Here is a 13,803-nt window from a genome sequence, read left to right on the forward strand (position 1 = left end):
CAATTCTCCTGCCTCAGCCTCCTGAGTAGCTGGGATTACAGGCACGCGCCACCATGCCCAGCTAATTTTTTGTATTTTTAGTAGAGACGGGGTTTCACCATGTTGACCAGGATGGTCTCGATCTCTTGACCTCGTGATCCACCCGCCTCGGCCTCCCACAGTGCTGGGATTACAGGCTTGAGCCACCGCGCCCGGCCCCTAGTGAAGCCTCTTGAATCTCTTATCTGAGGTCAGGTATTACTAAAACAGGAGTCAACTTGAACCCAGCACTCTCTGAGCCCTTAAGCCTCAGGTCTTAACCACAGAGCCCGGCGATGTTTCTTGCAGGTTATATCTGCCCAGGGCCCTGACCTAGAGTCCATGTCAGTGGCTAGAAACGAACAGCCTCTGCCTTGGACTTGGCCTGGACCCCCCGCTCCTGGTTCCTCTCGGCAGTCTGCTCCACTTCTTTCCCAGTGAGCCTGTCATTCCTAACATTAGCAACTCTGGACAGAAGTAAAGTCCAGAGTTTTTGGACTTTAATTCCTTCAGCTTCTCATGTTCATCCCACAATCCCAAAGATTCTTGGCTGGAATAATCAGTGTAGCAGCTAATGAGCACATTCTACCTTGGAGAACATTCTCTGTGCCAGGCCCTGAGCTTAATGCTCTGCCTATCATGTGTTCCTTATGGCCACCCTGAGAGGCAGTTAGAGTTGTCCCCATTCTCCAAATGAGGCAAATGAGGCTCAGAGAGCTTAAGTCACTTTCCCAAGGAAGCACAGCTAAGCAGCAGACTCAGAGGTTGAAGAGGGGGTTTCAAACACTTGCTGTTTAAAAACCAGTTACTAATTCTAATTCCCAAACTTCTGAGTATCACAATTATCTGGGAGGTTGTTTGTTTTTTTTTTTTTTTAAGACCAGATCTTGCTACATTCCCCAGGCTGGAGTGCACTACAGCCTCAACTTCTCCGACTCAAGCCATCTTGCCACCTCAGTCTCCTGAGTAGCTGGGACTACAGACGCATACCACCATGTCCAATTTTTTTATTTTTTGGAGAGATGGCATCACCCTATGTTGCCCAGGCTGGTCTCAAACTGCTGGGATTGAGAAGGATTTTTAAAATAAAGATTTCAGGCTGGGTGCCTGTAATCCCAGCATTTTGGGAGGCTGAGATGAGAGGATCACTGGAGGCCAGAATTTCAACACCAGCTTGGGCAGCATAGCAAAACCCCATCTCTACAAAAAATACAAAAATTAACCAGGTGTGCTGCCGCATCCTTGTGGTCCCAGCTACTTAGGAGGCTCAGGCAGGAGGATCCAGGTCGAGGCTACAGTGAGCCAAGATTGTGCCCCTGCACTCCAGCCTGGGTGACAGTGAGATCCTGTCTCTAATAAATAAATAAAGATGTGAGTGTCCAACCTCTAGGAATCCTGACTTTGCAGGCCCAAAAACATATATTTAAACAAACTCCTTCAGTGTTGGTTTTTTGGGTTTTTTTGTTTTTGTTTTTTTTTTTGAGTCAGAGTTTCGCTCTTGTTGCCTAAGCTGGAGTGCAATGGCACAATCTCGGCTCACTGCTGCAACCTCCGCCTCCCAGGTTCAAGCAATTCTCCTGCCTCAGCCTCCCAGGTAGCTAGAATTGCAGGCATCCATCACCACGCCAAGCTAATTTGGTATTTTTTGTAGAGATAGGGTTTCACCATGTTGGTCAGGCTGGTCTCAAACTGACCTCAAGTGATCCACCTGCCTCAGCCTCTCAAAGCGCTGGGATTACAAGCGTGAGCCACCTGCCTGGCCTCTTGGGTGTTCTTGATACATTGCTCTGTGAATGTACCTTGATAGTTGACAAAATTGCTTCTTCTGACTACTAGTAATCACATCCTTTGAAATCCTGCCTCAAAACCAGCCCATTTTCCAACACATCCACACAGCCACCTGACCCTAAGAGCCAGCTGTGGTCAGCACTAGATCAAACCCACGCATAAATTTATCTGGATTCGCCCCAGAGCTGTCTCCCAGGCCCTGGCATTTGCTGGCTCCATTCATTCCCTGAAGTTGACTCGCTCCTCCACCCTCCACCCTTGCACCAGCAAACCTGCCCAGCTGGTTTGCCAGGAAGGAGCAAGACCTGTTTTCCCATCTTAGGGCTCTTCTCGCTTCTGATTTCATAGGTGGTTAGAAAGGACATGTAGGGTTAGAGGTGGGGACTGCTGGAGGAAGAGTACGGGCAGGAGGTCACTTTGACCGAAGCCTGCTTTGCAGACCCCATGGGGGCTGGAAGGCCCTGGGACAGCACCCTCGCCCCCACCACTAACCACACCCTGGCCACCTACCTGTGATGCTTGTCTCTTAGTCAACCTCCACCACCCCCAGCAGCATCCAGATCCAGAGTCACCCAGACAGGAACTCCTTTGGTGTGACTAATGTTGGTCCCCCCTGTTATCCAGCCCATCTCTGCAATAAGTTTCCAGGCTCCTGCTAAAGTGCTTGGAGGGGCCAGGCATGATGGGTCACGCCTGTAATCCCAATACTTTGGGAGGTCAACGTGGGCGGATCACCTGAGGTCAGGAGTTCAAGACCAGCCTGGCCAACATGGTGAAACCCTGTCTCTACTAAAAATACAAAAATTATTTGGGCATGGTGGTGCACGCCTGTAATCCCAGCTACTCAGGACCCTGAGGCAGGAGAACCACTTGAACCCTAGAGGCGGAGACTGCAGTGAACTGAGATCGCTCCATTGTACTCCAGCCTGGGCAACAAGGGCAAAACTCTGTCTCAAAAAAAAAAATTAATAATAAAATAAAATGCTCAGAGGATGCAGTTAGTCAGGGACTAACGGAATGTGTCCGAGGGAATCAAGATATTGATAATAGGGTGGCAGGGATTTTGTTTGTTTATTTTTTAAACTGTGGCCAAACAGAAAGCTCAGCAGGTCACGCCATGGAGATAGACCATGTAGAGATCAAGGCTGGGCTGGTAACTTCACCTTACCTGGCCTCAGTTTCTTCATCTATAAAATAAGTCACATCATTCCTGCTGTCCTCACTTCCAAAGGGCTCATCTGTGTGGAGACTGACTTAATTACTGTAAAGATGTAGGTAACATGTCAGCTAATTAATAGAATGATGACACTCTGGGTGTCCCAAGCATATTCCTGGCCCCAGGGGAATGCAAGGTTGTTATAGCTTCAAGTGGGATGTCAATGAACCAGAACTCCAGGTGCCTGGGAGGGCTGCTCCTGTGGGGTCTGAGGAGGGCTGGGGATGAGTAGACAGGGGGCACTTAGGAGAGGGAAGTGGACTGGGGAGAGTACAAAGGGAAAACTGACCTTGGAAGATGCAGCTAGGGGCCAGGCGTGATGGCTCACGCCTGTAATCCCAGCGCTTTGGGAGGTCGATGCAGGCAGATCATGAGGTCAGGAGATGGAGACCATCCTGGCTAACATGGTGAAACCCCGGCTCTACTAAAAATACCAAAAATAAGCCAAGCGTGGTGGCACGTGCCTGTAGTCCCAGCTACTCGGGAGGCTGCGACAGGAGAATCCTTGAACTCGGGAGGCGGAAGTTGCAGCTAGCTGAGATGGCGCCACTGCACTCCAGCCTGGGCGACAGAGCAAGACTCTGTCTCACTATCAAAAAAAAAAAAAAAAAAACGCCCCACTCCTCATGTGCGCGCAGACCCCAGTGCCCCCGGATTTGTGCTGGGTTTGGCCGTTGCACCATGACCCTGGAGGCAATCCGATACTCAAGAGGCTCCTTGCAGATCCTGGACCAGCTGCTGCTGCCCCAGCAAAGCCGCTATGAGGCGGTGGGCTCAGTGCGCCAAGCCTGGGAGGTCATCCATGCCATGAAGGTGCGGGGCACCCTAGCCATCACCCTAGTGGGCTGCCTCAGCCTCGCCGTGGGACCTGGATTCGCTGCACTGGTGGCCTTTGTGCGCGACAAGCTGAGCTTCCTCGTCACCACCCGGCCCACTGCTGTCAACATGGCCCATGCCGCCCACGCCGCCCACGACCTGGCTGATGCTGCAGCCCAGGAGGCAGAGCGGGAGGACGCTACGGAGGAGGCAGTCCGGGAGAGAGTGATCCGTTGCACCGAGGACATGCTGGAGAAAGACCTCAGAGACAACTGGAGCATTGGGGATCTCGGAGCCCGCCACCTCCTGGACCGGGTGGCCCCCAACGGTAGCAAGGTGACTGTGCTGACCCACTGTAATACCGGTGCTCTGGCCACTGCTGGCTATGGCACAGCCCTAGGTGTGATCCGATCACTGCACAGCCTGGGCCGCCTGGAGCATGCTTTCTGCACCAAGACCCGGCCCTACAACCAGGGAGCCCTACTGACGGCCTTCAAGTTGGTCTATGAGCAGATCCCTGCCACCCTCATTGCCGACGGCCTGGTAGCTGCCGCCATGGCCCATAGGGGCGTGTCAGCCGTGATCGTGGGAGCTGACCACGTGGTTGCCAACGGCGACACAGCCAACAAGGTGGGCACCTACCAGCTGGCCATTGTCGCCAAGCACCACGGCATTCCCTTCTACTTGGCTGCCCCCAGCTCTTCCTGTGACCTCCGTCTGGAGACCAGCAAGGAGATCATCATTGAAGAGCATCCGAGCCAGGAGCTGACCGATGTTAATGGGGTCCGGATTGCGGTACCCAGGATTGGAGTTTGGAATCCTGCCTTCGATGTCACCCCCCATGACCTTGTCACTGGCGGCATCATCACAGAACTCGGGGTCTTTGCCCCTTAAGAGCTCTGAGCAGCCCTAACCACCACCATCTCTTCCAAGGATGGCACCTAGATGGACCCTAGATGTAACCAACTCAGCCCTCCCTAGCCTGCCTCTCTAGGATTTTTTTTTTTTTTTAAAGGTGGGGTTTCACCATGTTGGTCAGGCTGGTCTTGAACTCCGGACCTCAGGCGATCCTCCCGCCTTGGCCTCCAAAGTGCTTGGATTACAGGTGTGAGCCACCACGCCCGGCCCCTCTCTAGGATTTTTAATAAACTTCTTGAATGGTTGCCCCAAAAAAAAAAAAAAAAAAAAAGCAAGCTGCAGTTAGGTAGGCACTTGCATTCCTTCCACAGGATTTTTTCAGGCACTGCTGTAAACTCTGGGGATGTAAAAGTGAGCAAAGCAGGCATCTCTGCCCGCCTAGAACTTACATTACATTCTAGGGAGGAAAGAGATGGGTAACAAACCAGATAAAAAATAAATCTTTGTTCAGATGGTCATAAGGGCTGGAGAGAAAAATAAATCAGGAAAGAGGGATGGGACCTGCAGCTTACAAAATTTGAGCCTCCCTGCCTCTCCCAAATATATATTGAATGAATTCAAATTTAGGTCCAGGACCTAGGAAGGGGAGCATTCAGGACCAGTTTTTTTGTTTTTGTTTTTTGTTTCTGTTTTTGTTTGAGACAGTCTCCTTCTGTCACCTAGGCTGGAATGTAGTGGTGAGATCTCGGCTCACTGCAAACTCCTGGGTTAAAGTGATCCTCCTGCCTCAGCCTCCAGAGTAGCTGGGATTACAGGCATGAGACACCATACCCGGCTAATTTTGTATTTTTGGTAGAGACGGGGGTTTCTCCATGTTCATCAGGTTGGTCTTGAACTCCCGACCTCAGGGGATCTGCCCGCCTAGGCCTCCCAAAGTGCTGGGATTACAGGTGTGAGCCACCCTCCTCCAGCCTTGGGGCAATTTTAAACAGGGTGGGAAGGTATCAGTATAGTAGAGACTTGGTGGTGAGGGAGGGAGCCCTAACTCCCTGGGGGAAGCCCTCTGGGGGAAGAGTGTTCTAGGCAGGGGAACAGCAAGTAGCAAAGGTCCTGGGGCAGGTGTGATCCCAATGGCGAAGAAGCCAGCATGGGCCAGGCACAGTGGGGCGAGCCTGTAATCCCAGGTACTCAGGAGGCCAAGGCAGGAGAACTGCTTGAGCTTAGGAGTTTGATACCAGCTTGGGCAACATATCAAGACCTTGTCTCTATTAACAAATTAAAAGAAAAAAGAAGCCAGGTGAGGTGGCTCACAACTGTGATCCCAGCACTTTGGGAGGTGGAGGCAGGTGAATCACCTGAGGTCAGGAGTTTGAGACCAGCCTGGCCAACATGGTGAAACCCCTTCTCTACTAAAAATACAAAAATTAGCTGGGTGTGGTGGATACCTATAATCCCAGCTACTTGGGAGGCTGAGAGGGGAGAATCGCTTGAACCCAGGAGGCAGAGGTTGCAGTGGGCCAAATTTGTGCCACTGCACTCCAGCCTGGGTGACAGAGTTAGACTCCAGCTTAAAAAAGAAAAAAAGAAGTCAGGGCCAGGCAAGGTGGCTCACGCCTATAATCCCAGCACTTTGGGAGGCCAAGGCGGCCAATCACCAGGTCAGGAGTTCGAGACCAGCCTGGCCAACATGGTGAAACACTGTCTCTACTAAAAATACAAAAATTAGCTGGGCATGGTAGCATACACCTGTGGTCCCAGCTACTTGGGAGGCTGACACAGAAGTGCTTGAATTCAGGAGGTGGAGGTTGCAGTGATCTGAGATCATGCCATTGCACTCCAGCCCCAGCCTGGGCAACAGAACGAGACTCCATCTCAAAAAAAAAAAAAGCCAGTGTGGACTCAGCAAGGCCATCAATGGGGAAAGCAGAGGAGAAGTTAAGAGGGAATGGAGTAGGCGGTGTAGACCATGAGGGCTTCAGGCCGCTTAAGGACTTGGGCTTCTAAGCTGGGCATGGTGGCTCTGGCTCAAAAAATAAATAAACAAAACAATATGGCCAGGCATGGTGGCTCACGCCTGTAATCCCAGAACTTTGGGAGGCTGAGGCGGGCAGATCACGAGGTCAAGAGATCGAGACCATCCCGGTCAACATGGTAAATGTCTCTACTAAAAATAAAAAAAATTAGCCAGGCATGGTGGCGCATGCCTGTAATCTCAGCTACTCGGGAGGCTGAGGCAGAAGAATTGCTTGAACCTGGGATGTGGAGGTTGCGGTGAGCGGAGATCGCACCACTGCACCCCAGCCTGGGTAACAAGAGCAAGACTCCGTCTCAAAAAAAATGGGGTACAAGGAAAGGGAACCTTGCTAAGGTTTTGACCTGAGCAACTAGAAGGGTGAGGCTGTGATGCACTGGAGTGGGGAAGTCCCTGGGAAGAGCAGCTCTTGGGGGAAGATGCCGAGTTAGGCTTCAGAAGTGTTCGGTTTGAGATGCAAACTCAGCTCCTAAGCGGAAATGTTAAAGTAACAGCAGAATGGAGTGCATGGGAGAAGTCAGGCTAAAGGTGTAAAAATGGCCAGGCGTGGTGGCTCACGCCTGTAATCCAAGCACTTTGGAGGCCAGGGCAGGCGGATCGCCTGAGGTCGGGAGTTCAAGACCAGCCTGACCAACATGGTGAAACCCCGTCTTTACATAAAAAATAAATAAATAAATAAATAAAGGTGTAAAAATGGGTACCATCAGTATAATGCATCCATGCTATTAAAAACCATGGTGGCTGGGCGTGGTGGCTCATGCCTATAATCCCACTACTTTGGGAGGCTGAGATGAGCAGATCTGAGTCCAGGAGTTTGAGACCAGCCTAGGCAACATGGCAAAACTCTGTCTCTACAAAAAATACAAAAATTAGCCAGGCAGGTGGCTCGCACCTGTGGTCCCAAGTACTCGGAAGCCTGAGGCATGAGAATCGCTTGAACCCAGGAGGTGGAGGTTGCAGTGAGCCGAGATTGCGCCACTGCACTCCTGGGCAGCAGAGCAAAACTGGGCAACAGAGCGAGACTCATCTCAAAACAACAACAAAAAAACCATGGCAATATCAACTTGATGTCACCAAGGGACTGGGTGTGCGCAGAGAAAGAGCCAGGGCCAGAGGACAGCTCAGGAGAGGAGGAGCCCCACAAAGGAGACTGAGAAAGAAGCAGGGCAGGAGACAGGGAGACCAGGAGGAGCCTCTTGAAGGCAGAGGTTTTTGGGAGGAGGCAGTGACCAGCTGTGTGAGATGCTGTTAAGAAGCTGCAGGATTTAACAAGGAGGAGGTCATTGTTGACCTTGACAAGAGCCATTTCAGGAGCATGTTGGCAAGGGAAAATCTGATTAGAGTGGATTCAGAGGAGCGTGGGAAGAGAGGTATTGTGCATAGCAACTAGAGACCTTTCCAGGAGTTTGGCTCTAAAGGAGGCAGAGGAATGCAGTAATTGTAAAGAGTTATGAGGCCAAGAAAGAGCTTTTGTTTTGTTTTTATGGTTTTTATGTGGGTGTGATAAAATGTGCATAATGTAAAATTTATCATTTTAGCCTTTAAGAATTGTGGGTCCAGGCCGGGCGCGGTGGCTCACGCCTGTAATCCCAGCACTTTGGGAGGCCGAGGTGGGTGGATCACGAAGTCAAGAGATCGAGACCATCCTGGTCAACATGGTGAAACCCTGTCTCTACTAAAAATACAAAAAATCAGCTGGGCCTGGTGGCGCGTGCCTGTAATCCCAGCTTCTCAGGAGGCTGAGGCAGGAGAATTGCCTGAACCCAGGAGGCGGAGGTTGTGGTGAGCCGAGATCGCGCCATTGCACTCCAGCCTGGGTAACAAGAGCAAAACTCCGTGTCAAAACAAAAAAAAAAAAAAAAAAGTATTGTGGGTCTTAATCAGCCAGGTGTCACAGTGTACACCTGTAGTCCCAGCCACTTGGGAGGCTAAGGGGGGAGGATCACTTGAACCTCGGAGGCAGAGGTTGCAGTGAGCTGAGATGGCGCCACTGCACTCCAGCCTGGGTGACAAAGTGAGACTCTGTCTCAAAAAAAAAACAAGGCAGGGCGCGGTGGCTCGTGCCTGTAATCCCAGCACTTTGGGAGGCTGAGGCAGGCGGATCGTGAGGTCAACAGATTGAGACCATCCTGACCAACATGGTTAAACCTCGTCGCTACCAAAAATACAAAATTAGCTGGGCATGGTGGTGCATGCTCATAGTCCCAGCTACTCAGGAGGCTGAAGCAAGAGAATTGCTTGAACCTGGGAGGTGGAGGTTGCAGTGAGCTGAGATCATGCCGCTCTACTCCAGCCTGGTGACAGAGCAAGACTCTGTCTCAAAGAAACAAAACAAAACCAAAAAACATACATACATAGATATTAAATAAATCAGCTCCCCAGCCTCTGCGTCACTGACCAGCCAGATCTCCTCCCAGTGCTCATTGCTCCCTTATTTTCTTGCCTGCTCTCCCTACAATGTAAGCTCCGTGAGACCTAGACCCTCATCTGTCCTTGTGTACCAAGTCCTAGCACTCAGACCAGTGGCTGGCCCACAGGAGCACATGGTTAACACACATGGGAGGGATGAAAGAGAGAATGAGCAAGTGGGTGTTGTTTTAATCACCATTTTATAGCTAGGTGACCAGCTTCACAGAGGTCACATTACCCTGTCAGTAAACACAGTAAACTGAGGTTCAACCCAGGCCCTTCGGCTACAAAAGCCCAGAGGAGTAGCCTGGGGCCACGCCTCTCTCCCAGGTTCCCAGGTCATCCAGGCAGGCATCTGGCGGACGTGGGGGCCTGTAGATTTGTTGCTGGTGGGGTTTTGGTTTTTTTTTTTTTTTTAGACAGGGGCTCACTCTGTCACCCAGGCTAGATTGCAGTGGTGTGATTTCAGCTCACACAACCTCCACCTCCTGGGGGTTCAAGCAATTCTCCCACCTCAGCCTCCAGAGTAGCTGGGACTACAGACAAGCGCCACCACACCTGGCTAATTTTTGTAATTTTTGGTAGAGACAGAGCTTCACCATGTTGGCCAGGCTGGTCTCAAACTCCTGACCTCAAGAGATCCACCCACTTTGGCGTCCCAAAGTGCTGGGATTACAGGCGTAAGACACCACACGCAGGCTGCTGGGTGCCTTTTTCTTTTTTTCTGACATAAGGTCTTTCTCTGTTGCCCAGGCTGGAATATAGATCTCCACTTACCGCCTCCTTGACTTGCTGGGTTCAAGCAATCCTCCCATCTCACCCTCCCAACAGTAATTGTCAATTTTTTTTTTTTGTAGAGACAGGGTCTCATTGTGTTACCCAGGCTGGTCTCAAACTTCTGGGCTCAAGCGATCCTCCTGTGCAGGGATCCCAAAGTGCTGGGATTATACGCAGGAGCCACCACGCCTGGCAGAATTTAAATTTTAAAGCTCAGCTTAAACATCTCATGATGTTTACACATTTGTACATTTTGACAATTACTGTTCAACTCCAGCCTTCTCAGAGTTAAAGGCACAGGATAAGGAAAACATCTCATCCAAGTGATTTGGGGTGGTATTCCCAGCTGTCTGAGGCTGTACATTGACCAAATATTTCGGCCATGACTCAGAGTTCCCCTATCCTGCTATCCTGACTGAGATCACGAGAAGCCATCAGGGAGTCCACTTTTTTTTTTTTTTTTCAGACAGATTCTCACTCTGTTGCCAGGTGCCAGGCTGGAGTACAGTGGCACAATCTTGGCTCACCGCAACTCCACTTCCTGGGTTCAAGCAATTCTGCTGCCTCAGCCTCCTAAGTAGCTGGGACTACAGGCATGTACCACCACGCTCAGCTAATTTTTGTATTTTTTAGTAGAGATGGGATCTCACCATGTTGGCCAGGATGGTCTTGATCTCTTGACCTCGTGATCCGCCCGCCTCAGCCTCCCAAAGTGCTGGGATTACAGGCATTAGCCGCTGCACCTGGCCAGGGAGTCCACTTTTATCATCTCTGTGCCTTGGGCTCCAAATGGGGTGGTGTGACAGCCCACGTGCCCTGGGTTCAAGTTACCTAATTTTTCCAGTGAACTGAGTTTTGCTGATACCCTCCATTCCCACTCAGCTTTCCCCACCATTTCGCTGGAGTCTGATTATCTAAATATTGCTTGATTTTGTTCTTTTTTTCTCTCTTTCTCTTTTTTTCTTTTTGAGACAGTCTCACTCTGTCACCCAGGCTGGAGAGGCCTAGGTAGATTCCCTGGCCCCATGTCACCACCCAAGACCCACTGGGGCCCCTGGGCCGCCCCCTCCTCCTAGCCTAGCTCCATGGAGTGCTCAGAGCAATCCTGGCCCCTAGCACTCCAACCAGCTCTTTTTGTTTGTTTGTTTGACACAGGGTCTGGCTCTGCCTCCCAAGCTGGAGTATAGTGGCGCAATCATAGCTCACTATAACCTCAAACTCCTGGCCCAAGTGATCCTCGCACCTCAGTCCCCCAAGTAGCTGGGACCACAGACATGCACCACCATGCCTGGCTAGTTTTTAAGTTTTTTTTTTTGAGATGGAGTTTCGCTCTTGTTGCCCAGGCTGGAGTGCAATGGCACATTCTTGGCTCACCGCAGTCTCTGCCTCCTGAGTTCAAATGATTCTCCTATCTCAGCTTCCCAAGTAGCTGGGATTACAGGTATGTGCCACCATGCCTGGCTAATTTTTTGTATTTAGTAGAGACAGGGTTTCACCATGTTGGCCAGGATGGTCTCGATCTCTTGACCTCGTGATCCTCCCACCTCAGCCTCCCCAAAGTGCTGGGATTACAGGCGTGAGCCACCGTGCCCGGCCTAATTTTTAAATTTTAATAAAGATACTATCTCCTAGCCGGGCACGGTGGCTCACTCCCAGCATTTTGGGAGGCTGAGGCATGTGCATCACCTGAGGTCAGAGTTTGAGACCACCCTGACCAACATGGAGAAGCCCCATGTTTACTAAAAATACAAAATTAGATGGGCGTGGTGGCATGTGCCTGCAATCCCAGCTACTCGGGTGGCTAAGGCAGGAGAATCGCTTGAATCCAGGAGGCAGAGGTTGTGGTGAGCCACTGGACTCCAGCCTTGGCGACAAGAGTGAAACTCTGGGCCCAGCGCAGTGAGGCCTGTAATCCCAGCACTTTGGGAGGCCAAGGCGGGTGGATCACAAGGTCAGGAGTTCAAGACCAGCCTGGCCAAGATGGTGAAACCCCCGTCTCTGCTAATAATACAAAAGTTAGCCGGGTGTGGTGGCGTGCGCCTGTAGTCCCAGCTACTCAGGAGGCTGAGGTAGAAGAATCGCCTGAACCCGGGAAGCGGAGGTTGCAGTGAGCCGAGGTTGCACCACTGCACTCCAGCCTGGGCAACAGAGTAAGACTCTCTCAAAAAAGAAAAAAAAAAGAAACTCCATCTCAGGAAAAAAAAAAGATGGGGTCTCCTGATGTTGGCCGAGTGGTCTCCAACTCCTGTCTTCAAATGATCCTGCCCCTTCAGCCTGCCAAAGTGTTGGGATTTCTGGCATAAGCCACCATGCCCACCCCACCATCCCAGAGTTCTTAGGGGGAATTTACTAACTGCAGCATCCCACCTGCCTGTCAGCCTGCAGCAGGGGTGGAGGGGCTAATGTCTTAGGGGCAGTGGTGGCAATGGAGGGGAGTAAAGGACCTGCCCTGACCTCTGGGGAGGCTTCTGGTCAGGACAACAGTACTCTAAGGAGCACTGGGCCAGCCCAGGTGAAAGTCCAACCATCTGTTATCCACTGAATTGTATCTCCCCAAAATTCCTTTGTTGAAGTCTTAACTGGGAAGACTTAAGGATGTGACCATATTTAGAAATTGGGTCATTGAGGATATAATTAGTTGAGTTGGGTTGGCTCCTAATTTGACTGGTACCCTTATAAAAAGGGGAAATTTGGAGATACATAGGAACACACAGGTGGAGACCAGGTTGATGCTCCCACAAGCCAAGGGGCGCAATAGATTGCCAGCAACCACCAGAAGCTAGAGGAGCATAGAACCAACTTGCACTCACAGCCCAAGAAGGCCAACACCTTCATCTCGGACCTCCAGCCTCCAGGGTTCTGAGACAATCCATTTCTTTTTCTTTTTTTTATTTGAGAGACAAGAGTCTGGCTCTGTTGCCTAGGCTGGAGTGCAGTGGTGCTATCTCAGCTCACTGCAACTTCCACCTCCTGGGTTCAAGCAATTCTCCTGCCTCAGCTTCCCAAGTAGTTGGGACAACAGGCCACAGTGTCCAGCTAATTTCTCTATTTTTAGTAGAGACGGGGTTTCACCATGTTGGTCAGGCTGGTCTAGAACTCCTGACCTCAAGTGATCCACCCGCCTTGGTTTCCCAATGTGGTGGGATTATAGGTGTGAGCCACTGTGCCTGGCCAAGACAATCCATTTCTAACTTTGTGGTACCTTCCTAGGACACCCCTGGCAAACTAATACACCATGCCCAACTACCCTTGGTGGGTGGCCATCTTCTTTTTTTTTGAGAAATAGTCTCGCTCTGTTGCCAGGCTGGAGTGCAATAGCGTGGTCTAGGCTCCTCCACCTCCTGGGTTCAGGTGATTCTTCTGCCTCAGACTCCTGAGTAGTTGGGACTACAGGCGTGTACCACCACACCCAGCTAATTTTTGTATTTTTAGTAGAGACAAGGTTTCACCATGTTGGCCAGCCTGGGCTCAAATTCCTGACCTCAAGTAATCCACCCACCTAGGCCTCCCAAAGTGCTGGGATTACAGGCATGAACCACTGCCCGCAGCCTTGCCACCCTCTTCTTAAATGGCTTCTCCAGTAGCCTGGCTGGCCTCTCTGGGGCCCTGTTTCTTAAAGTGCTGGCATCAGATTCACTCAGGAAACTTGAGAAAATGCAGGTTTCTGGATTCCACTCCAGATCTACTGAGTCAGAATCCAAGGGTTGGGCCTAGAATTTGGATTTTCAAAGATCTCTCCAGGTGATTTTTTTTTTAAATTTAAAGACCGAGTTTTGCTCTTGTTGCCCAGGCTGGAGTACAATCTAAACTGACCACAACCTCTGCCTCCTGGATTCAAGCGATTCTCCTGCCTCAGCCTCCCAAGTAGCTGGGATTACAGGGATGCGCC

General features: G+C 50.9%; 1 pseudogene across 1 annotated transcript; it reads left to right on the top strand.

Annotated features, from left to right (window-relative positions):
- The first annotated feature begins 3,587 nt into the window (after positions 1-3,587).
- On the top strand, positions 3,588-4,809 carry LOC116535841 (annotated as a pseudogene). The gene has a single exon (XR_004262367.1). The product of XR_004262367.1 is annotated as a methylthioribose-1-phosphate isomerase pseudogene (transcript).
- Positions 4,810-13,803: the final 8,994 nt, after the last annotated feature.

Source organism: Sapajus apella, unplaced genomic scaffold (genome assembly GCF_009761245.1).
Source record: "Sapajus apella isolate SASKATOON/1434 unplaced genomic scaffold, GSC_monkey_1.0 scaffold97, whole genome shotgun sequence".
Taxonomy (NCBI): Eukaryota; Metazoa; Chordata; class Mammalia; order Primates; family Cebidae; genus Sapajus; species Sapajus apella.